Source organism: Ixodes scapularis, unplaced genomic scaffold, assembly GCF_016920785.2.
Source record: "Ixodes scapularis isolate PalLabHiFi unplaced genomic scaffold, ASM1692078v2 PGA_scaffold0__279_contigs__length_252992795, whole genome shotgun sequence".
Classification (NCBI taxonomy): Eukaryota; Metazoa; Arthropoda; class Arachnida; order Ixodida; family Ixodidae; genus Ixodes; species Ixodes scapularis.
In genome coordinates, this window is record NW_024609835.1 from 58,767,326 (window position 1) to 58,791,845 (window position 24,520).

General features: G+C 47.7%; 1 protein-coding gene across 1 annotated transcript in view; it reads left to right on the forward strand.

Moving 5' to 3' along the window:
- The window catches only part of LOC8039944 (galactosylceramide sulfotransferase), a 257,354-nt gene that overhangs the window by 32,270 nt on the left and 200,564 nt on the right, over positions 1 to 24,520 (forward strand). Inside the window, exon 2 of the mRNA XM_042288588.1 lies at positions 5,187 to 5,237. The gene's annotated coding sequence lies outside the window, so the exon portion shown is untranslated. The remainder of the gene's footprint in view (positions 1 to 5,186; positions 5,238 to 24,520) is intronic.

Sequence of the window (24,520 nt, forward strand, 5' to 3'; positions counted from 1 at the left end):
GACCGCACTAGTGTAGCTTTACGGCTTTTTTACTTTAAACAAATCTGTAAGACGACACTCCGCCGGCCACCTCACCTTACCGCGGCACGGCGCTCGGTCGGACGACTGGATTTAACGTCCGACCAAATCCTTCCTTGCCCGGGGGTCCTTCGGCCCTTCTGTCGGTTCACACGCGCGAGGGCTTTCTCCCGACGTCGTCGCGTGTCCCGAAGCGTGTCCCGAGCACGAGCACGGCGGTGCGGCGAGAAATAGAAGCCAGCGCAAACAGAGCCGACTCCATGTCGGCTGGCGAGTCGAGGGAAGGCTGCACCCTCCGCCGCCACTGCATCGCACGCACGCACCGGTCACGCGACGGAAAGGGCTGGTAGGACGGACTTTGTTTCATCCTAAAGCGGACCGCAAGAGCTTTCCAGCGGCAGTCTCGAGCGAAGCGATTTACAGCGGGCGTTTCTGGTTTGAAAGTGCACGTCAGTGTTGCCCGACTGCGCTGGGCTGTGGGGTTTCTCGTCGGTGGGCTGTGGCCTAGGGGGTGAAGGTAGGTGGGAAGGAGTGGCAAATCCTGTGCGCCGACATCTGGGGTCCTGAGTGAAGGATCGCGAAAGAGCGCGACAGAACACAAGAGAAAGAAGCCAATGTTGCCAGCTGAAGGACGACAGTCGCAATGGTAATCGCGAATACTGAAAACCCTCAGCAAATGTCGGTTTACTGTGGATTTTCTAATGAACGCTAAAATGATGTGTACTTATATTTATATAAAAGTGTGGTAAACTTTTTTTTTTCTTTTTTTCCACTCAAGTCTTATCAGTTTTCTTGGTGTTCGAATAGCGGGACCTTTTTTTTTTTTTCTGTTTGTCGCGTCTCCGTATTGCGGATTGTTTTTGTGCTGTTTTGCATATTAATTTGACTCACAAGTAAACAAATGGAACGCGATTTGCCGATTTCTTTCGACGTGCGCCCGACGCACCATCCAACGTACCTTCCAACGCATTTTAAACACGCTAAGAAACTATATTGCTATTATTATAATAGGTTTGTTCGATTCGCCAGAAATCTCGGAACTATACTTCAGTCGGAGTGGGGACAAGTGTTGGAGTCGTGCATATATGAAGGATTGCGCGGCACCTGCGCTTTTCTGGGCTCGGAGTGAACTAATCTTGAACTTTCTGGTCGAATAGAACGGACCTAATATATCTATATGTAAGAAACCAAGCTGACGCAACCGCCGATTGCCCGAAATGCCGGTGATCGAGGCCGATACGTGGTCCGAGATGGGCATACGTTTTACCCATTCTGGCGCCTGATGGTACGAACCATTCAAAGCGAAAGACGAAGTATAACTTTTCCATAGACCACAGCAAGCAAGCAACTTTACAATTGTTGCGAGTTTATCTCTGGTATTACCAGAGATAAACTCGCGGCAGCAACAGTTACGAAGCTCTTTATTGCAGCGGAGGGAACATTTTAATTTTGACAACAATGTTGCTATGGTCCTTAGGAAGACCGCTTCGCTCGCAAAAGTATCCGGTGGAAATGACTGTTGAACATCTTCCCAAACAATCTCGGCAATTGAAGTAAAAGCCGGGCGACTGGTGGCAGGAAGTAACTTCCTTATCTCCTCCCTGACAACTTTGTGGATGATGTCGCGGATGCCTGGGAGGCTGGCGTCAAAGTTGCAACTGGGCGACTTGAATGTCGGGACGCAGGGGGAGTTGTTGATAGTGACAGGAGTGCACATTCAATGTTGGAAATGTTGGATAAGGCGCAAAACATCCTTCACGAAGGAGGCGACGCTCTCGTTGGGGCCGTGTCCTGGACCGAATCAGGTATTCGGCAGTATCTCGTCGGATATGTTCGCTGAAGAACTGCGCTTCAGCCCTATCCTTCAAACTTCCCACGGCGTCAAGAAGGATTCGTGGTTCTCAAACCAGTGCCTAGCAGTTTGTTCCACGGCAGGCATAGGTTCTGCAGGTGCTGGTCGTCTGTCCACTTGTTGTGGCGGGGGACACGGTCATATTAGTAAATCCAGTCCTCGACGTCTTCATTCACCTCGCCGTGAGGCGGCGTTGGAGTGCGAGGTGCGACGGTCATGTAAACAACGGTGGGAGCGGATGCGGTCTGCTGCTACGGGTTTGTCATCGTTGGCTTAGCCCGCTTCGATTTTTCTGGCAGGAGACCGAATTCTGGTGGTTCTTCCTGGTAGCAGCGGCTGGCTCGGATTTCAGGTTCTTCGTGGTGTATTTGCGGGGTTCACTCTTGCGGGACTCGCTTGTCTTGCGGTTTTTCTGCCGGGCTCGATATTGGACTTGGTTCACGGCTCCCCTGGGGTGTAAGACCCGGGACAGTCCGCCACCCGTGTCCCGTCGTCAAGCAACTCGGCTGAGGAGCCACCAGGGTGCCTGCAGAGTGAAGTAAAGTACCCAGCACCTCTACCAGAACATACGATAACAGCAGAGCATGGCCTGGAACTTTCCAGAATAGCGAAGTCTGATATAACAAAACTGACAGAAGAGTGTTTATCCGACCGGTAAAGAAGCTGCATTGTTTCAGTGCAATCTGTCCGAATAATTCCTCTCATTTGGTGTTTTGACGACTGCTGTAGACTAACTGAACTGAAATGAATATGGGACCATTTCTTTGGTAATGAGCCGCCACAGACTGTTGCCGCAAAGCGGCGTGAGTGGTTGGGCTGGGTATACGTGACACGCGACCCAGTGATACACGCCCAATGAAATGTCTATACAGCTTGTAATTCGCGTAACGAGTGGGGATGAAGCGAGTGTAGATGAAACAAAACATGTGGCAGACCAGTGGATTCATTACCAACTGCAACACCTGTGCTCTGTGTAAGTGCACGTCTACGCCAGAACAATTTAGAAAGCAGCAGAGCATCATATAGCGCGGCACGGGAACTTCCAGCTTCAAGGCAGCTCTTCGGTGCGCCGCACAACCAAAGTGAGCTTTCAATCATTTGAACGAAGCGGCACCACGATTGCACATTGCCAAGTGGGACTCACGAAATTTCCGTAGTTTAACTGTGTATTCAAATACATTGCACACGCTTCACTGCAGATCTCAAAGATTCCGATGGTCAACAAGAGCACAAAAACGTCGCGTTGAAATTTATCCTAGCGATATCCCAATCGATCTGAGGTCCGAGCAATGCAGGGCCGATTATCTCTTTCGTGGCAATATATCCGTCGATCGCCAGAGATGTGCGCACGGTTCCTTCATATTTCCACGTTATACCTGCGTGAGAGACTACGCTAAAGTCTGAGGTCGCTTTCGACCGGCTTCATATGACGGCTTCCGCATCTGAAATCAACACGCTCAGACCAACGACAACGAACAGCGCATCCGATAAGTTCCGGCCAATGCTCTGGCCCAGCTGGTGCCAGCCCAACGTTGGCCCAGCCACTGCCTGGGGGCTGCCATCTTCCCTGTGACGTAACGTATTTGGTTTGGTCACGTGACGAGTACTCACATTTACGTACAATGGTAGCGGCACGACCGGTAGCGGCCTGGAGTGGGGGGGGGGGGGGGGGGGGTCGCTTCTGTGCGCAGAAAAGAACCCCGGTTGATCGCTCTAGGGCCCTCTACCTCGTTGATGTCACACTGCTTATGCATTATACAAAAAAAAAAAGCCTGCATACAGATTTGAACCCGAGTCACCGCGCGGCCCGTGCTTCGAGTGCCGCATGGCAATGTGTTCAAGGACAAAACTTGGCACGCGGCATTCGCACCACCGATATTGTGGTGACTCTTGTTTACAGTCTGTTTTATGTTATTACGTAGAAGCAGCGTGACCCCGGTTTTATGTGTTCCTTAAAGGGATACTGAGCGAAACAGCGCGTTGTCCATAATAAGTGGCGCACGATCTTTCCACTAGCCAGCAGGTGCCGGTGTGCGCCAGCACACGCAACGAAATTGACGTCATATGCTTCCATTCACGCTTACAGTGAAACGAACGGTATCCGGGCAAAAGAAGAACAGAGACAGGCTTTTCATCCCCACAAGTGAAAGCTACGTGCTTGTCAGACAAATTATTCGCCTACTTTTTACACCAGTCCCCACTGTGGAGATGAAAAGCCTGTCTTTATTCTCCTTTTCCCCGGAGCCCACAGATTCCACTGTCATCTTGAGCGTTAACGGGGGACTATGATGTCAATTTCTTTGCGTGTGCTCGCACACACCGGCAGCTGCTGGCTCGTGGAAAGATCTTACGCCACTTATTATGGACAATGGAATGTTTGGTTCAACACCCCTTTAAATGGGTCATGAAGCGACATCGAAATGCAATGTTCATGACTCTGCAGAGGCGTACTGCTCCTAGCGTGGCCCAAGTATACTCGCACAGACCGCCACTGATTCAGAAGCTACTTTGTTGCGCTGAAATAGCGAGGATAAAAGGGGTATATTTCTTTCAGTCTTGCCTTCGCAAAGCTTGATGACGTAATTGTGAGATCGAAACCACCCGTCTGACGACAGTCGAGCGCGGCTCATGGATTGGACACGGGAACTGCGTGAGCACTCGACGCCGCCTCGTAACAATCAATGCTTCGACGGACACTCCGGTAGTAGTTCGTGTCCAACCACTGCGTAACTCTAAAGCGTGTTTCACATGCAGCGATTTTGGCCCTAAAGCGGCGCGATTTCTGCCGTCGCGGCGCTCGTGCACCGCAGAATTGCTGGTGCTGGCCAGAGCGCCGCGACGGCATAAATCGCGCCGCTCTAGGGCCAAAACCGCTACATGTGAACTAGGCTTAAGAATGCCTGGAGCTGAGCGCGCGTTTTCTGTTTTGCCAACCTCAGCGCGCGGCTATGATTAACGTTGGGGGCATGGGATAGGCACCAGGCCACGTGGTCGCTTGTTCTTGCTTCGAATTGAAGGGATAAACGATGCTCATATATTTGTCGAACTTTTTTTGTCGACTGCCGTTGACTAGAAAGAAAAGCTAAGGCAAGTTTATTCGGTTATTAACGTTAGAAAGTGATTCTAAGTAGTATTTAGCGAAAGTAGAAAAAACGTTTCATGGCTCTTTTAACGTATACTACTGCAAACCGCACCTTTCTACTTTTTTTTAAAGATATTAGTGATCAAAGTCGTAGAGATTCTTTTGGGACACCCCGTAAAAGTTTTGAGGTGGGAGCGAGTTTAACACGTGTCTTTTTGTATATTTTTCTTGCAGATCACGGCGGTGAGCAACTCGTGGCAATCTGTGAACCCCGTCCAGCGAATGGTGAGGCACGAAATACGATTTAACCCTAAAAACGAACTTTGTACCTTAGCTCATTCCTCAATTATCCTTTGAGAATTATTATTAACCGGACGATTTCCGTACCTCGCTGTGATTGTTTCACCGCACATTGTCTGCGAAAAAGCAGGTGCGCAGGCAGTTCTTAGACTTGAAACTGCCTACTGCCTGAAAATGAAACGACTTCAATGAAACTTTCTAGTTTTTTTGTTGTTTTTTATCCCCGCAAGTTTATTTTGCAAAACCGCAAAGTGGAGGCGAGACCGACAGCCGACCAACAGCGTATGAAAAGGCAGCCATCCTCTCGACGGGATCGTAATCGACCGTACTGATGAAATTTTTCGTTGGTAATTTCTTAGTTTTTGACACAAGTTAGTTTACGACTCCGGAGTTCCATGACCAGTGTAAAAGGCGTCTTTTATGCGAATGTCAGAGAGTTTAATCGTTTGTTTATTTATTTATTTAAAATACCGCAGAGGCCCGTCTAAGGACATTATATGAAGGGATATTTACTTCATAAACATTAAAGGGGCGATGCAACAATTTTTGTACTTTGCGCAAATACCGCTTAGGACAGATCCCTGACGTTAATGACCTATGAAACACGCGGTCGTTTTTCACTTCACGCAATAGAAGTCCCAGAAAAAAATTAAAGAAAAACGAGCAGCGTTCACCCCCTCAACTCGCAGCCAGAACTAGCGGCCACGCGATCTGGAGCCGACTGAATGCCGCCAATGTTGATCATAGCCACGCGCTGGGGTTGGCAAAGCACAGGATACGCGCCGAGTTCCAGACATTGTTATGGCTCGGCTATTGTCGTCGTTGCAGCGATTGGACGCGGGCGACTACCCGCATGCTTCTCGAGCTAGTAATTATCACGAGCCCAAATCGAGTGCCCACGCAGGGCTCTGGTCCAATCTATGAACCGCATTCAAATATCGTCACTTGGGTGTACTGTGATCCCCACGTTACGTCATCAAATTTTGCAAAGGAGAGATTGAATGGAAATGATCGCTTTTGTCCTTGAAATTACACCGCAACAAAGGAGTTTCTTGGCCAGTGCGTTGCGTGCGAGTATCCTTGAGTCCCACTAGTGCCAGTAAGCTCGTGTATAGTGAAAAACATTCCAACTGAATATCGTTACACAGCTCCTTTAAGCAGAACACAAAGGTATACAGTAAAAACAAACTGCTTTCTTGAAAAGACGAGTGCCGTCTTTTTGTCCGCCCCCATGGACGTGACCGCCTATACGGGCATCTATATTTATCGGGGTAACCTATATTTTCTGCGTGGAGAGCAAGCGGAATTAGAGAGAAAGAGAGAGAGAGAGCGAGAAAGGAGCGTACGGTTTCCCGTTGCTGCTCGCTTCTATGAAATCAGGTGGAGTATACGTGTTTTATATTTTACTCCTTTTCTTTTCTCCCCCTCGCTTCTTGTTCCAAGTCGCGTTTGCAGTAGCAATGTTTCCATTCTCAATGAGAGCGTAATATAAGCTGGCTTGTTTCGTTTTTTTCGGTCCGCGGAGGTCTAATCGTGGTTTCCCGAGGGAAAAAGAAAACAACAACTAAAACAGGTAAAAAGAGGAAACGTTAGTATTCTTTTTAGGCTTCCTTATTTGATTGACCTCCTCGGCCCGCGTGTTTGTGGGGCCTCGAGTCGGAGATCTGTTTGGCGCGGATTTGGTCTCCACTGTCGGGTCACTGGGCGGCAGGTGGAAACGCCGCCCTTCGGCACTGATTTGCATACAAATGACCGGGATTGGCGGAGCGGGAGTTCGTGGTGTACGCGCGGTGGGCTTCGGAATGGGACATGACGAAACCCGTCCTTTGTCTACCTTTTTAATATATGTTATTAGTTATTCATTTATCTTGTGGGAGTCGTTTTGTCCGCTTCGGTTTCTTGAGCGTTGCGCGCTGTTTTCGTGGTCGATACGCAAGAAAAGGAAAGGTTGGACAATAGCTGACTTTATCATTGTCCCGTTTTGCTCTTTTTTTTTGTTACTGTTGTCGTCTTTTTTCGTTGTTTGTCTGTTTGGAATCGAATGACTGAGTGTAGCCCTAAACTTGATTATTTGCCGGTCGAGACGCGAGAGAGATGAAAAGATGTATTTTGTTTATAAGCGCGGGAATTGGACGGTTTAGACTTTAAACACGCACACTTTTTGACCTATGCCAATGTGAATTTCGGCCGGTTATTTGATAAAAGTTATTATCGCAGCCACCTTCGCTTCAGCAAGTGGAGCCGGCCGCGATAATGACGAGTCGCATGCCCGAAAGGGCCGAGCGATAACTTTACCGGCGCTCTTTCCTGTTTAGTTTCGGTTTGACGCCATTTACGAAGGGACATTTCCCGACCCCATAGCGCCTACTAGGAATTTTGAATCCCAATTTGACGACACGACTAGACCACATTGTGGTCGGTCTTCAATCCTCCAAATACATTATGTACCCTCAATTGAAAAATTACAAAGTTAGAATATTTTAGTTAATTAGCTAACTAATTATCCAATTTCACCTTTTTTCTAGAGGCCGCCATGGCCATTAACACTTCCGCAGGGCTTTACTCTATCTCAAGTTCCTTTTTTTTTTTTAAATTTGAAGCAACTAAAAAAAAAAAAAAAAAAAAAAAGAACACCATACTTTTTTCACCTTAGCTTTAATCCTCAACTCAAATGCGAATTGTGAAATCACGTCGTTGTGACATCTTCGGCACCGGTGCGATGACTCCTAGCTTCCACCGTGCCTTTTATGCACATTATAGAACTTGTCATTCTCCAATGACGATAAGATAGAACTGTCAGGGCACTCATTGGCCACGAACGCGGATCCAAATATTCGTCGACGGATTGATTGTTGACGAGCGCATACGTCCGAGTGACGCAGTTCTCGTGTCCAATGCGTGAGCTGGGCTCGGCTGACGTCAGGTTGGCACTGCTGACGCGCTTTGGGAACTGCGGATGTATCAGTGAAAAGGCGGGGAGCTTTCGAAGGAAAGAAGGTAAAAAGTAGTCCGCTATGTTTTCAAACGTTCGTACCGAAAAGCTGGCTTTTGACTTTCTACCCTCTTCCTTTTGGCCAACTAAACGATATGCGATTACTAAAGTCCCAATTTAAAATCATTTATCCCAGCCCAAAATTTGTTTCATGCCCCTTTAAGCCGAGACTGTATACCCAAAGCTAAAAGTGCGAGCTAGCCCGCGCTCCTGGCTTTGAGACGTGCATTTGTACCGCGAGAGCTCGTTCTGCGGAAGAACGTTTCAAAGCAGCGACATCGTGCTCTTGCGCTTGTAGCATTGAGTGCGATCCAAGCTTAAAGGAGTCACGGAACGATATAGGGTTGGAATGTTTATGACTTTGCAGAGGCGTACTGGTCCTATACTGGCCCAAGTATACTCGCACAAACCGCCACTGATTCAGAAGCTTCCTTGTCGCAGTGAAATTGCGAAAATAAAATGGGACTATTTCTTTATCTCGATGACGTAATTGTGGGATCGAAACCACCCGCCTGACGAAAGTCGAGCTTGGCTCATGGATTGGACGCGAGAACTGCTTGAGCACTCGACTTCGGCTCGTAACAATCATTGCCTCGGCGGACACTCGGGTAGCGGCTGGGTCCAACCGCTGCGTTGATGAGAATAGCCGAACTTTAACAATGCTTTGAGCTCAGCACGCCTTTTTTTTAACTAGAACCCCAGCGCGTGGCTATGATTGATTACCCTTGGCGGCATAGAATAGGCACCAGGCCACGTGGCCGCTTGTTCTGACTCTGAGTTGAGGGGATGAACGATATTCATATTTCTCGAATTTTTTTGCCTACTCCCCTTGCATATAGTTCGTGCAGTGCAAGCATCGTTCAGGGCAACAAGGTCGTGCTTGTAGCTTCGGTTGCTCTCGCACATAAGCTTAAACAAACGATATAGTGCGAGCAATTCTGCGCAAGTTTCGACGCGGCTGCTCGCTCGTGGCGGGCTGCGTCGTTCATCTCGCTCGAGTGGAGCCCCAAGGAAGGCGTGTGAGCGCTAACGACCGCAGCGGCCCTATAGTCGTGCCCTGTTAGCGTCGGTTCTTAATGAAGGACGAACAAGGCTCCCGGAGGAGCTTCCGGGCTTGCGTCCCTTTGTTTTGAGACGTCCTTGCCGCGGTCCCGACATGCGCGGGCTGCTGCGCGCTCAGCCGACTACGGTCTTCAAGGTGAACTGTGCTGGCCTTCCAAGCGGGCCCGTACTCCGGTTTTAGCGAGCAAAGGATGCACGGGCTAGCTGTTCCGTCGAGTGTGTCGACTGAATGATGCCTCGAAGCATTTCTTCACGGATCGCCAAAAGGTGGTCTTGCTGGTTTCTGAACGCGTTGTTTATTTAGTTATCTACGTATTTACGTTTTTTTTTCCTTGTTTACATACTTATTTGTTTGTTTATTTATTTAAGCATTAATTTGCGTATCAACTTATTTGCTTGTTTATTCATTTACGTATTGATAAATTCCGTTATTTATTCATCTACGTATTCGTGAATTAATTTATTTATATATTTACGTATTCTTTTATTCTTAACGGACTGCATACCTTTTAGACGTGTCCCTGATAGTGCCGGGTATTTTCAGCTTTCTGGAGTCAGTTGTAATATTTGGCACTCGCTTGCATGGTCGCAGAAATATGCGGTAATTACCGTAGGCCTCGTTTATATATATATATATATATATAAATATATATACATTTTGTGTATGCAGTGAAAGCATTATGCATGATCTGATCTATTTTATAAGGGGAAAAGGATTGGGGTAGAGTTTTTCCTGTCCTGTAGAGATTACAGCGTATTTGATAACACTTTGGTGGTCGAAATCGGTGCCAAGTGTGTTTAGATTATGTGTTGGGCTCAGGTTGTAATACGCTCAGGCCTCATATTATAATGATACCACTCGCGAAAATGCCATTGATCGGGACGGAGGATAGTGGACTATCAGGCGCCTAGAGCCTTTTCTTTTCTTTTTGAATCGTTGAACTCCGATTGCAATTACGTGCAAATTAGTTTTTGCGAATGAAAAAGAAGAGTTTCGATTCGGCGGAATATGTTCTGTCACCAAACCATCGTGACCTAGTTTGGCTAGACGAACTCTGGATAAACATGCCTCGTGCACGTTTTAAATACGCGCTATTAACAAGTTCTCTTTTGTCTGAGCATCGCTCATTGGTTAAAAAGAAACGTATTTGCGAACGGTTCTGCTGGAGGCTGTTTGGCTCGCTACGAGGCTGGATTGTTTGTTATCTGGGCGACCAACGTTGATTGTTTGTTCGCCGTAGGGGGCCACTAGACGCGCGACAGTAGACTAACAAAAACGAAGATCGTTAAAAACGGAATCAAGCAATGATAATCTGTAGACTGCTTGTTTTGCCTGATTTGTGTCTTGCATGCTTCGTCGAATCCGAAAGCAGGCAATCGAAGCTGTAGCAAAATAACGCTTTCCGACGAATTTTGTCGCGCAGACATTTCCATAGACGTCCGCACAGTTGCGCAGATGCGTAAAAATAATAGATGGGGGTTGACCATTTACACATGGGGCATTGCAACATTTTTAAATGTTATTCGAAGCACGAAGACTTCGACGCAGGCATTGAGGTAGCAGCCGTGACTGTATACGCTTTAATCGCAATGCCATTATTTTGTGAAGTTTCCTGGGACGTGGTATTCTAAGCCCAAGGTCAAGATGGACGGCGTCGCGAGGACGGCACGCCGAGACCTGGGCTAAACGAAACAAACTAAACAAAGGCCAAAACAAAATATTTACGTGGAGTTCCGCGGGTTTGTCGACACTGCAATTCTCTTTTGCGTGCACACAATGAAGAACGCAGAAAAGTTAGAAGAAAAAAATCTAATCTGGTACCACCCCGTCGGTTGCACCCGTGTGAAACGTGGCTACGTCGCTATTCAATGTTGGGCAAACCTTGTTTTCGTCTGATCGAGCACGTTTCGAAGTGATGAGTATGTACAGGAAAAAGAGAGGATATTGTCCTTGTGCAATGTTTCAAACAACGAATCCAAAACGTTATCGCTGGCACTTTGAGGTGGAACTTGACATTGCAGAACCCAGGGATCCTGGGTTCCATCCCCACCCCTGCCCGTTTCTATCTGGATGAACAACGTACCGGCGTGCGGTCGTGTATCACTACTGCGTGGTGCACGTTAAGGTGTATCCACATGACGGACCAAATTGCTGTTTTGGTCCGCGGGCCGCGCATCACGTGATCTTACGTCACCGCTTTTCGAGGTCCGCCGGCGGTCCGCGGCCCGCGCTTGTGAGAAATGCCAAGCGCTTTTCTCGCCCGGACCTTGGCGGCGGACCGCGGCGTTTTTAGTATAATTGAGTGCTAAGTCTGGCAACAAGCTGACTTTTGTTGTTTAGATTGGAATCCAAATCCAAAGTCGTGTTCTTTTGGCGCCAACTGTTGAAGACAAAGAAGGCGAACCCTTTGTTGTGCGACGATGGCGGCATGGTGCGACGGCGCAACTTTTTACTTCATCGCGCTCGTGGAGCAATTCCCCGCTCTGTGGGACAATAGATGCAAGCCCTTTTCGGTTCACCTATGTCCTCCTCGTCCTCAAGAGTCAACGCCAGGGCCACCGCGGCCAAAAGTCACTTTCGTTCAACCTCCATCTTGGCTCCTTACAAATAGCCTCAAAGCAGCTCGTTGCATGCGTTTGGCGGAGCTGTGAGGTCGAGGGCTAGACCGGCCCGTTCACTCTGTCGTCTGCTCTTTTGGTCCGCCGTGTGGATGCTCATTGCAGCCGGGCGGCCCGCGGGCCGCGCATCACGTGATCAATCGGTCCGCGGCCCGGTCCGTCGTGTGGATACACCTTTAGAGACCCCAGGCTAGCGGCTGTACTGCACTGGCTAAATTGCTTATCTACAGTGGGTAACAATGTCGCCATGTTCTGGCGGACTAACCTCCTGCTGTATAAACCACTAACGACAAATTTTACTTTTACTTTTGATTATATGCTCCGTTTCGTCCTACGTTGGAGCGCAGAGCACGCTAGGGGCCAATGAAGCTTTCCGAGTGATTGCCATATGATCTACGGAGGGGGCGCATCTGGGGATCGTAGTGACGGGTACGCGTTCCAAGCGCTGCGTTGGCTCGTAGCGTTCACTGCGCTCCAACGTAAGACAAAACGGAATGTAGCTGGGTCACGGGTTCTTGTACTCCAGCTGTTTCGTGCACGCCTTCATTACGGAGATTTTTTTGCACATTATTTATCGCCGACAAAAAAACAAAACAAACAAACAAACAAACAAAACATTTTACAAAAAAAAAAAAAAAACGCCTTGAAAAAAAAAAAGAAAAAAGAAAGAATTGTTTAATGCGCCATGTAATGTGAACCCGTGGCTATAGCTGCATGGATATGATGATGTGCCAGACTGACTTGGTACATCGGTGGTTGGAAGCCATCTCTCCAGCTATCTCCGGTCGCTCGAGCTAAAAGTCGTTGTTACGCCTGGAACTTGTGTTATTGTCGGGCGCTGAAACACCTTATACAATCTTGTGCGCAACAAAGACGAGGACCTGAGAACGAGATAGTGTTGTTTCCCAGTTATGCTCTGTCATGGTGTTTATTTTTCCTTTACGACGATGGTTGAGACTATATATATACCGGAACACGTTTTCAATAAAATTCAGTTGAAAGTTGCGCCTTGTTGTGTCCTCTTCTCTCCTTTTGTCCTCGTCTTTGTTGCGCACAAGATTGTATAAGATGCCAAACCAACTCGCCCAAACAACCACTCTTCCTGAAACACCTGTGCTGAATTTGAGGATATTGCGGTTGGAACCATGGCTGGAAGGATGAACCTGGAGTGGTGGTGTCCGCTTGTTCGTTTGTTTACTTGCTTTGTTGTTCAAAGAAAAGGGGAGAGCCGGAAGGGGTGCGGGCCTCCACTCCGAGGGTCCCGAGAGAAAGAACAAGAAAGAAAGCGACAGAAGAGCCGAGAAAGAAAGCAGGCGAAAGTTTCGGCTTTATTTATTTGTGTTCATTGCGCGATTCCGATATTTTCCTGCAAAGCAAGCTAGAAACAGCTAGAGAAAACAGGCGTTGGTTTGTTGCTTCTTTCTGCATATTAAGGCGTCGTCAGCGATCTTAGCCCATCGAGACCACCAACTGGCACCACCGATGTCCACGTCTATGCTTCGCCGCTCCGAAGCGACCCTAATACATGGAACATTTTCCTCTAGATTATTATATTGGCTCTATGACATGACTGATTATGAGAGAGAGAGAGAGAGAGAGAGAAATAAGTGCTGGTAATGGAGAGAGACGACTGTGCTCCATGTCACTAGTGTGCAGTACAGGCGAAGGCAACGCCAGGCGAAGAGAGAAAGGGCGAGCACTAGGAAGGCAGGACGGGAGAGGGGGTAGTGGAGGGCGAGGGGCGAGAGGAAGAGCACATAGGAACCCTTTCTCCCCTCGTCTGGCGTTGCCTTCGCCTGTACTGCACGCAACTAGTAACACGGAGTATAATTATGTTTTCTGGTACATGGTGACTACGTCTTCAAAGAACGCGTGACGTAGACGACCGGTCATTATTATATAATAAGTTTTCTGAAACCGAGATGCTATTTTTTGTGTGTGTTTTAAGCGAAGGCGTTGTACTTTTTATGGCAATGAGATGAGGTAGCGAGCACTTCCCTTATAGTTTAGGTCTATACAGTTACGGTTGTCAAAAGTTCAAAACTAAACAATGACTCTCTTCCTTCGAGCAATAAAGCCCTTATCTGATTTACACAAATACTTCGATGTATCGTTACCAATTTCGCAGCGCTGAGAATTATATTTTGGACTCCCGTAATAATTATTTGACAAATCCCCGCAAGTACAGATTCACTTAACAAACACACGCCCATGGCGGTCTATTATCTCACAAAGAAACATAATTCAATAGTTAACTTTCGACTGAGATGATCTCGGGATACAACTCCGCCATCCAAAATTATGTACGTGAAAGATTACAATGCTTGTGATTGGTAAACGTATTGATGTGGCACAGCACGTCGGCATTAGATTAACTCCACACTCCCTGCACGACGTTTCATGCAATCGGGGAGTCTCAGCTGTGACTGCGAATCACGGTGATGGAAGTGCTGCGCAACTTGCGCCATATTGCGCCATGAACGAAAGTTTGCTACATGTCGCCCAAAATGCCATTTTTGCTCAGAATTGCCCCAGACCTGCGCCAGGATGAGCTAAAACGGATAAAAAAGGAATTTAATATGGATCGACACTATTAAGATAAGTAGAAAAGAAGAAATATGGTACAAACATGGTATTTCACGGTGTCTCTGCTCGCCGTAGGTAAAATTCGCTCGTCGACCGCACACGCCACTTCATCGTCTGTACTTTCAGACGATGGGGTCAACGATGTCACGGACCTAAAGGTCACGATAAAAATGCAGGAAATGGTGGTATGGCTGCTGCTGTTATAAGACAGAACTCCTGATAAGATCACTTGATTTTCATCTCAGCCAATATGCCTTTAAGTCGCACGCGTCAATCTTCACCACCTCGCAAAGGCGCGCGTGCGGTGAGCTTCACCGCTTCGTATAGGTGTGCTAGGAAAAGCGACTTACGCGGGGGAACATCCATGGGTTTGCGCGATAAGCTCAAAAAAAAAAAAAAAAAAAAATGCCAAGGACAATCACAGGTCGCACTTTTTTGGCCTTGATTGTAGGACGACTTCCAGCTTCAAAGAGTAATGCCGAGAAAACAAAACGAAAAAAAAAAGGGAAACACAGACTGATGGGAACGGGGTCTGCGGGACTTGAATTAGTGAGATTCTGGCCCGGCTATGGGTCCAGCCCTCGTTCCAAGGCTTCTCGTTCCAGTTGGGAGTAGTTCTTCTCAGCACTCGTCAGTGTCCGAGGACGAAAACCGACAGGATTCACTTCGCTTCCAGAATGGTGGGAAAGGACGGCGCCAATTCCATGTGGTGAAGCGTCACATTCAAGAAGCAAGGGCTTCGTAGGGTCATAGTGAGCTAACATGTTGGACTCACTCAGGATCGTTTTTGCTCGGGCATGCTGGAGGGCCTCCAGGTTCTTGCCGGTTGGATGCAGCCCTTTTGTGTCAATCCTGTGTCCGAGGTAGATAACTTCTTGGATTAGGTATTGCAAGAATACCAAGAACTTTTTCACTTGTAAATGGCGCGCAACTTGCCGACAACACGCCAATAGCTTTGGTTCCTAACGCAGAGACTAAAGCGCACGCTTCTGAGGCGCCGGCGTGATCTTATTCCCCTCGAAGTAGGCTTCGACTCTAATGAAATAAGAGTCCCACCTGTCTGTAGCCTCGTTGAAGGGCTGGACCCATTGCCGGGCCAGAATCTCACTAATTCAAGTCCCGCAGACCCAGTTCCCGTCACGGACCTATATATGAATAAGTAGTCATGGAAGATAAGCGCAGCCGTCGATCGAAAGAGCACCGAACTCCGACTCGGCTCTTATTCTAATGCCGCTAACTCCTACGGAATTAGAAGTTTCACTTTGAAAACTCAACTCTAGTATATATATATATATATATATATATATATATATATATATATATATATCTTAATAAAACCTGTTTTCAATGGTGGTCGTTTCGGCTGACATGCTACTTTTCCCCCGCAATTTTGGATAAATGATATTGATAGGCTACATTGACTATAAGCATAAAAGATGGAATGGAAGAGACACTTTGTCTCAATCGAAGTATGCCGCTCTTACTATGATTCATTTTACAGCGAAACTGTTTATGGCTAGGCTTCCGTGGATTTTCATGTGCGTCAACAAAAACTCGGGTCCCGAATTTGATGCAAGATCGCTTCATTCTTTGCAAAAGCTTATACACGTCTCATCACTTGGATTTGCATTTTCAGTAGACTAGTTATCAATACGCGCCATTTTCAAGATCAATAGACTCAGGTAGATAATAAAGGTTTCTCAAAGATATGTCGCTGTACGACCCGTGTCGGCCATGTCTACGCTCGCACCGCCCTCTCTTTGTCGTCGTTCCAAGCGCTTGCGTGCCTAGTTTCCTTTCCTTGTGCTCTGCCGATCAAGAAATAAATGTGTTCGTACCTTAAATCAAAATTCTGTGTCACGTCTGTCTCGTGTGCTTAACAGCTTCGCTGGTCATCCACCTTCGCAGAGTGCAATGGCTCATGATTTTATTGCGAAAGCATTAACTGGTCGCATTGAGCGAGCCGAAGTCATCAGCTTTGAAGCCGCATCAAACGGCACCTTAAATCATTCCTCCAAAGTGCGTACAGTCGAAGACCAAGACTTGCTTTATGCCTCTCTAGAAAAACTTTACTTGTGGTGTGAAAGGTGGGGTATGGTAATTAACTTTGATAAAACAGTATTCTGCAGCATTACAAACAAACGAAACATTTTAGAATATTCCTATAACATAGGTGGCGTGCAACTGCGAAAGGTGGACGAATTTAAATATTTAGGTGTTATTTTTAGTTCTACCATGCGATGGAACAGTCATGTAGATTACGTTTGTTCAAAGGCCTACAAAAAGTTATTATTCCTCAGAAGACAACTTAGGCATGCCAATAGTGATGTTCGACAACTTGCGTACATGTGTTATGTTCGCCCATTGTTAGAATATGCATGCACTGTATGGGACCCGTATAGAAAATGCCACGAATCACAAATTGAAAGAATACAAAATCTGGCTCTTCGATTTATCTTCTCCAGATATAAACGTACAGAATCTGTTTCTTCAATGAGACAAGAGGCGCAGCTTGACTCGCTGGCAAAGCGACGGAAAATATCAAGGTTAAAAGAACTCTTTTCCATAACGACTGGAATGACAAAGCTAGATCCGCAGCTTTACTTGCGGCCTTCAACGTCTCGTTCCCAAAGGACTAGCAACGTCAGGGCGATTGCTCCGTATCAATACAAAAATGATGTATTTAAGTATTCTTTCTTTTGTAGGACAATAGTAGAGTGGAACGCTCTGCCAAACGAAGTCGTCAGCTGCTCTAATCTCAAGTCATTTGAATTGTCATTGCGCGAATTTTTAACTGAATAATGTATGTGTGCGGAATACATCTTCAGATGTGCAGGGTGTGACGCACCACTGCATGTGCATAAGTGCTCACTTGAGTGTGAATGCATTTTGCTTGGCTTGTACAACTTATTTTTCTCTCCTGTGTTGACCGTAAGGTTCACAGTATTGTAAATAAATAATAAATAAATGAAGCCAACTCCCAGCTAAGAAACCACACGAAAAGCCTAGCCAAACGGCACTATAGTTTCCCCGATCCTAAAGGAGCGGAGTAAAGCTGATGGATTTCGGCTTCGGTCCCATTGGCTGGCGCTCGTCGACGAGGCTCCCATTGGCCGCTGTGCGTCAGTTTCAACGACCGCCGCCCCATGGCGCTGCGTGTCCGCAAGGCATAGGGTGCCTCCATCTGCCGGCCGCTTCCGCTGACAGGGACAGGGTGGAGACACCAATGGAGCCAATGGCTCTCCACAATATGGCGCCCGAGGTTAGTATTAGCTCCACAATGGGTGTGGGTTTTGTAGAGTGTGTGTGACAAAGTCGTGCTGCACAAACGTTGCGTTTAGCGAAAGTTCTGGAAAGATAGACGCAATATGACACCGGTGAGAGCATCGCAAAGTTCGCCACAAAATGGCAGGTGTCTCCACCCTGTCAGCGGAGAGGCCGGCAAATAGAGGCACCCTAGTGAGCCAGCGGCTCCACCGCTCCACGCGACCGTCGACGCAAATACGCCGCAGACGAAAGAAGGGAGCGGAAGAGCGGCGTGCACGCTTTCGCATTCACAACTCATAAGAAGTGCTTAAGTGCACCTCGAGCCTTTTTTTTTTTCAGCCATTTGTTTCTTAATCCCCTCTGTAAACTTAACACAGTTTGACCTGAACCTTATTTCTAAAAAAGCAGTTGTGTGTCTAGTAGTACATTCTTTGATTATATATATATATATATATATATATATATATATATGTATTAGAGTTACAAAAGGTAATAAGTAATATGCCTGAATATCAAAGACGTATCCTCAATTATTATTAGACTGACTCATATAGTGATGTAATCATTCTTAAATTTTCAAGTGATGTGCCAACCGATGTTGGAATCTGCTCCGAATGGGTCATGGGCTGCTGCAATCGAACATTTTGCCGGCTACAAAACCTGCGACAAGAAGTCAAATGCCGCTTCTGTCACTGCAATGATCATCTCCGCACCTGTTGCTGCAAACGTTGGTGGCGTAGAGCGCTGAACCTTTCAATGAACGCATGGAGGCCAAGGTCGAAGGAAGGTAAAGAATGAAAGATCACATATTGTTTAGGGTAAGCTGGGGTAAAATGATACGGGGGGCAATATGCCACAGTTCGTGTTTAGCGCCGTCCTGCTCCTATACTCCGTTTCACTTTCCGTCCGAGCACAGCGGACGCTAGGAGCCATCCCAGCCAATGCGGCGTTGAGGGAGTGTCATGCGACCTTGAGCTCCCTGTGTCGCCCCGCCCCACCGGCAGGTCACGCGACTTTCTCCCGGCGCTGGATCGGCTGGGATGGCTCGTGGCGTCCACTGCGCTCGGACTGAAGGTGAAACGGAGTATAGACAAGCAACCAGAGTGCGTTCAAACTTCACATGGAGGTGCCGCGACTTTGCACGTGTAAACCTTGAGAGCTATCGGGAAGAATGTTTCGGAGAAAATAAATGCAGAGTTGAGGTTGACGTGTTTACTCCCCGCCAAAAAAGCGCAAAATTTCGGCGCAAGGTTTCGCTTCGAGACGTGCATCCCGGTTGACACCGACTATTTTGCCAAGGTTATCTTTAATTTTATTGGTGTGCTTTATTAGCTCCATGTGAACCAAATTTCAGCAATCTGTGGTTGCGTTTTAACGAAATAGTTATTTACGTGACGGGATACGCGCATGTCAATAAGGCACGAATCTTCTGAGTGCTTCTGAGCCATATACGTTTTCTCCCGGTGTCTAGGATAATCGAAAGTATAAAAAAAGAAATACGAATAGTGAGTGCGAAAGTGACGCGAACAAAGCTCTTGAAATTGTCAAGCAATAGCGTCACTCCCTTTGCACTGCTGCCAAACTTTTGGCGTGTTAAAGACGCTCTTCAAAGGCTAGCCAAACGGCTCGGTGAATGCGAAAAACAGGGGCTCTACATAAAAAAAAAAAGAAAAAAAGGAGTCAGCTAAGCTACAGAGCCACTTTTCTCCCGACGTTTCAAGTTTAAAGGACATTTCTTAAAAGTTTCAAGAACATTTCAGGGCAGAAAATGAGAACAAGCAGGTCGGAGAGAAGCACTTTGCTAACGTCATCTCGCCACAAGGCAAAGCTGATGTCAGTGAAAGCAACCAAAAACCGCCGTTCCACTGCACTCCCCCCCCCCCCCCCCCCCTTTGTTTTTGTTTTCTTTTTCTTAAAAACAAAAGAAATAAATAAAAAGTGAAACCGAAGAGAAAGATTATTGGTGGCCTTATCCGAGGAATTCACAGAAGCGATGGTACACCTAGACGCGCAGTAAGTGCACCGAGCTCAGAGGCAGTCGTTCTAATGATCAGTTGAATCTCTAGTGTAGTACATTATATAATGTACGCTAGAGATTTAAAAGAAGGTAAAGAAAGGAAAGGAAAAGGGAAAGTTAAACAAAGGAAAAGATCAGATACGGCTTACTAGCGATGGCACGTGTGGTGAGTCCGTCGCGTGCTTCTGAGAGCGTCTAAGCTCCTCAATTTCGTATCTAAAAAATAAATAAATAAATAAATAAATAAGAGTTTGAAGTAAGTTTTTTTTTTTCGTTTTTGTTCACTTCAGGCCATTGGCAACGAGATGTTTTAGTGGCTCCTATCCGTGACGCCACGACCGGGATTACCGATTTCCAGCGACAATTTCGACTGTGTGCATAAAAACCACGGTGGAAGCTTGTTGTCGTCAAAGTTGACAGTCTGACATTTTTCTTATTTGCGTTAATGAAAGTATAGTTCATCATACTCAGGACGTCATAGTGAGCGTTGGATCAATCCTGGAAGACCGACTACAGTGACGCTTTTGTTCGCGCCCGTCGACAATAAACTCCCGTGCCATTGTCGTCGGAGCATTCCGCGAATTGCGCGACTTAACGCGCACCAACGCTGCGTCGGCTCTGACATTGTTTGTACACGCAAGTGTCTGTGTGCCGAGAGCGTCGGGAGCAGCCATTGCGTTATGAGCCCTCAATAGGTTCGATGTTCGTTTTCAAGCATGTATTCACCCTCATGCTTTGATTATCGAGGGAAAAAAATTAGACCCGTGGCGCGCGAAGTGCCTCACACTTCCGGGAGGCGGAAACGCGGCCCCTTATCAGCGTCCCATTCCGCTGTACGGAAAGGAAGCGAAAATGTACGCCTACTATAGCCGTCGCGGATCTTGGCGGCCCGGCCTGATGACAACTCCGCCGCCTTTGCCCCACGTCTGTCAACATCGCAGAAAACAAGTGCCCTAATTTGATCGACCGCTGTGGATTTCAAACGTGATTTCAAACGGCGTGAAACTGGGAAACCTTATCCTGCAAAAGTAATAAAACTATATGCACGCAGCTTTTCGCTAGGTAGTACATGAATTCGATAGTATGTTTACCATCTTTCTTATTTTTGTTATATACTCATGATTTCCAGCTTTTATGTGCGATTGATTACCCGAAATCATTTCACTCTAAAGAAGCTCCCCTCCCCCGGGTTGCGGTGAGCATGTCGTACTGTGCTCTGTTCAAAAGCCGCGAAAGAAACCGGTTCATATTTATTTATTTGTCTGTTTATTTACCCTCGAATTGTTTTAAATAAAGGAGAGGGGAGTCAATCTACAAAAGAAAAAGAACAACGATTACAATGTGTTCCGAAAAACATGGGGGGATCCGTGGCCGAGTGGGCTAGCGCACACCAGAGCCGTTTATACTGAGAGAGTTTGGCCTTCTTAAGGAGATTTTGACAGTCTGACAACCAAAGCAGCGTAGTCTGACAACCGGGGGATGACTACTTCCGTCCGCCATATTGTGGCTCTGACTCATAGGAACTCTACGCGATTTCTCAGGAATGAACAAGACAAAGAAGTAACGCCATATTGTGTTATCGCGAAATCCGCTTGTTCTAGCGGCCAACAAGCTCCGCCCATCGGCCAAACTCTCTCAGTATAAACGGCTCTGGCGCACACCAGCTCGGAGCACGTGGAGCGAAAGCTCGCGCTGGCTGCAGAACCCAGTATCCTGGGTTCCATCCCCACCCCCGCCCGTTTCGATCTGGATGAGCATCGTACCGGCGTGCGGTCGTGTATCGCTACTGCGTGATGCACGTTAAAGACCCCAGGCTAGCGGTTGTGCTGCACTGGCTAAATTGCTCATCTACAGCTGGGAGACTTGTCGCCCGTTGAGGCAGACTAAGTTCTAGGTTGTATAAACACACATACAACCCACTTTTGAAAACGTGATTCGCACGAGGAAGCTGGCCAGCCCATCTGCCGTGACAACTTTGCGTTCTTGCCGCTAGGTGGTGTTGATTTCGCATAAGTCGCCTATAGACGGCAGTCCGTCCCATAACGTGGCAAGGAAAAGGGGCCACCAGTATAGAGGACAACAAAGCTAATTGATATCGGGTCAGTTAACTTCGATGGGGATTTGGGCGTCAGGGGGAAAAGGGGGGTTCACACGTTTTCTATAATGGATGGAAAAACTTTCAGCTTTTCCACTTTGGTGAAGAAGGAAGACCAGTGGAACCGTACAATGGAAAGTAATGACCTGCCGCAGGTTGGCAAGCCAGACTGGAAAGGCTGCCACCATCTATGAGCGACGGCGGCAACCAGATACGTGGCTTGCCGCCGTCGCTCATAGATGGCAGTAGGTGTCCAGAGCTCGGTGTCTTCATTTCTTTGCGGGGGTCACGATCCTGGGGAAGCTAGCTTTAATAGCTCCGCTGTACAAAAATAGACACTGGCCCGCACTTTTGCGGCCTTTAGCAGAAGGCTATGATGCGAAAGCATTGCATTTCCTCTATGAAGGCTATATTCCACTGATTAAATTGCGACGAATCCTATGGTGAGTATATCAAAGCAAAGGTCGTCCGTACGTATTCATTCACTAAAAAAATTGTCACGCTCAGCACGCCGCGGCTTCTGCTCAGCTATCTGCTCCTCTTCAGTTCTCTCTTTCCTTTTAGGAGGCATTGTGAAGACTGCGGCGCATCCAGTGGGCGCCCCGTCCCGGCACCCGCACATGCGCGTGGGAACGCCACATAACTCCCTCTATCACGCTGCTTGCGCGTAGGGCGTCTCCCCATTACTGTTTTAAATGCAATCGGAATTAAAACAATAAGAGGGAGAACGTTGACACTGTGAATCCGCAGCTGACAACTCGTTGGGAGCGAAGTTGAAGAGACAGGCAGGACAGCGCGTCATTTGATTTAGTTGCGAGTGATCACCTTCGCGAGGCACACCATCGCTATAGGCTTTGTAGTTGTGCGCGCTGTCATCGCGTTCAGCCAGTCCCCCGGTGCGTGCGAGTTTGTTTACCTTTGTGCTCTATACTCCATTACGCGCTATGCAACTGGCAGCCGCGGCGCCGTCAACTTTCGACGGGACCCATCCGCGAGCGTGACATTTCACTGACGTCTCTATGTATGCCGCGCAGTTGACTCCGAGTTGGCGCGCGCGCGGCGCCCCATTGAGTCGTTCTCCTCTCTATTCTTACTTGTATTTTATTTCGCAATGCCGCTATAGCCCTTCCTTTCTCCTTCTCTCACACAAACACGCACGCACTCCGTGTCTCTCTTTGGATTCACTTTTGACGCACGGCTCGGGCGGAAAGCATTTTCTGTCGCCCATTCCGAACAGCACAATCGCGGAGGAACGCCCGCCAGCGCGACTCCTACGCTTCGGGTTCGTAGCGTTGTGTACAAAAAAAAAAAAAAAAGAAAAAAAAGCAGAAAGGATATTGAGCGCTGGCGGAACCTGCAAGTGGCTGAGTCTGACGCTGCATTGTTGTTCGGGACTGGCATGCAACAACGGAATCGCTGCTGTGGCTCCGAGGTATGTGCGTTGGGAAATGCCCTGGCTCCCTTTCCGGTGTGGTCTTTTATTTAACAATTGTTTGTATTATCACTTTGACATATTCCCGTCGAACAGAATTTGGCTCAATGTACCGTCGACTAAATCGCAGTAATTTTTCTTTTTATTATTGTCGTTTCGGCTGTCTGGGACCCACATATGACCTAGTAAAATTGCACCCCCCCCCCCCCCCCCCCCCCCCATTTCGGATGTTCGCGTTCTCTCCAATTTTATATTATTTAAACTCTTACACAAAGTGCACCCCCCCCCCCCCCCCCCGCCAACTTTGAGCGGGAAAAATTTAATCATATGTTTTCTCTTTTTTGATCCGTGGGTAATAATTTCCGTGGGCCAGGATATTTTTGGTGACCTTCACTGTGCCTGTATTTTCTACTGGGCTCGAGTGGTAGACTCCATAGTGTCATGAACATTCTGTTTGTCCGTCGCTGTCTGTAGACCGACGCCCTGTGTAATAACAAGTCAGCGTTGGCCAGGTGTGGGCGCTGCGTGCGTAAAAACCAGATGCGCGTGAAGGGTCTGCGCCCAGAAACTGAGGGAGAGGAGGATACGTCCGAACGCCATGCTCTAGCTGGTTCGAGTGGTTAGTGAATGTACCTAAAGCTAGCTGCCCTTGTCTAAAACTGCACTCGTCGAATACGCTCGAATGTGAGCGCCCCAAAACGCCGGACGCCGGCGTTCCGCGTTCTAACACATTCGACGAGTGCTGCATTAAGTCTATACCTACGAATCATTCCAACCAGAGCTCAGCATTCTGACGTCCCCGCCACGCTCTCGTCTCCTCGTTTTCTCCAGTTTCTCGGAGCATTAGCCCTGACAACGGCTTGCTCACGTGAGTTAGCAAGCATGCCTAGCTCACTTACCATGGCTTTGACCTCACGGCCACAACCTATGCCGTGTCCCAAATCAACGGCTGCCCACAACAACTGGCGTGACAGATCCGCTTCGCGTGCGCGTTTTTTGTTTCTGTTTTTTTCTTTGGCGGACAGATGGGACGTTTCTCGGCCGCACCCGGTCGCTTTCAAGGATATATAAACTGTTTTATCGTGGGCAGCGCCATTTTGAATACTATGACGCCATCTACCGAGTGTCAGGCTCCGTGGCCATGCTGAGTGCATGGCTAGAAACGTTGGGGAAGGCGCTTTTCGGCGCGCCGCTCCCA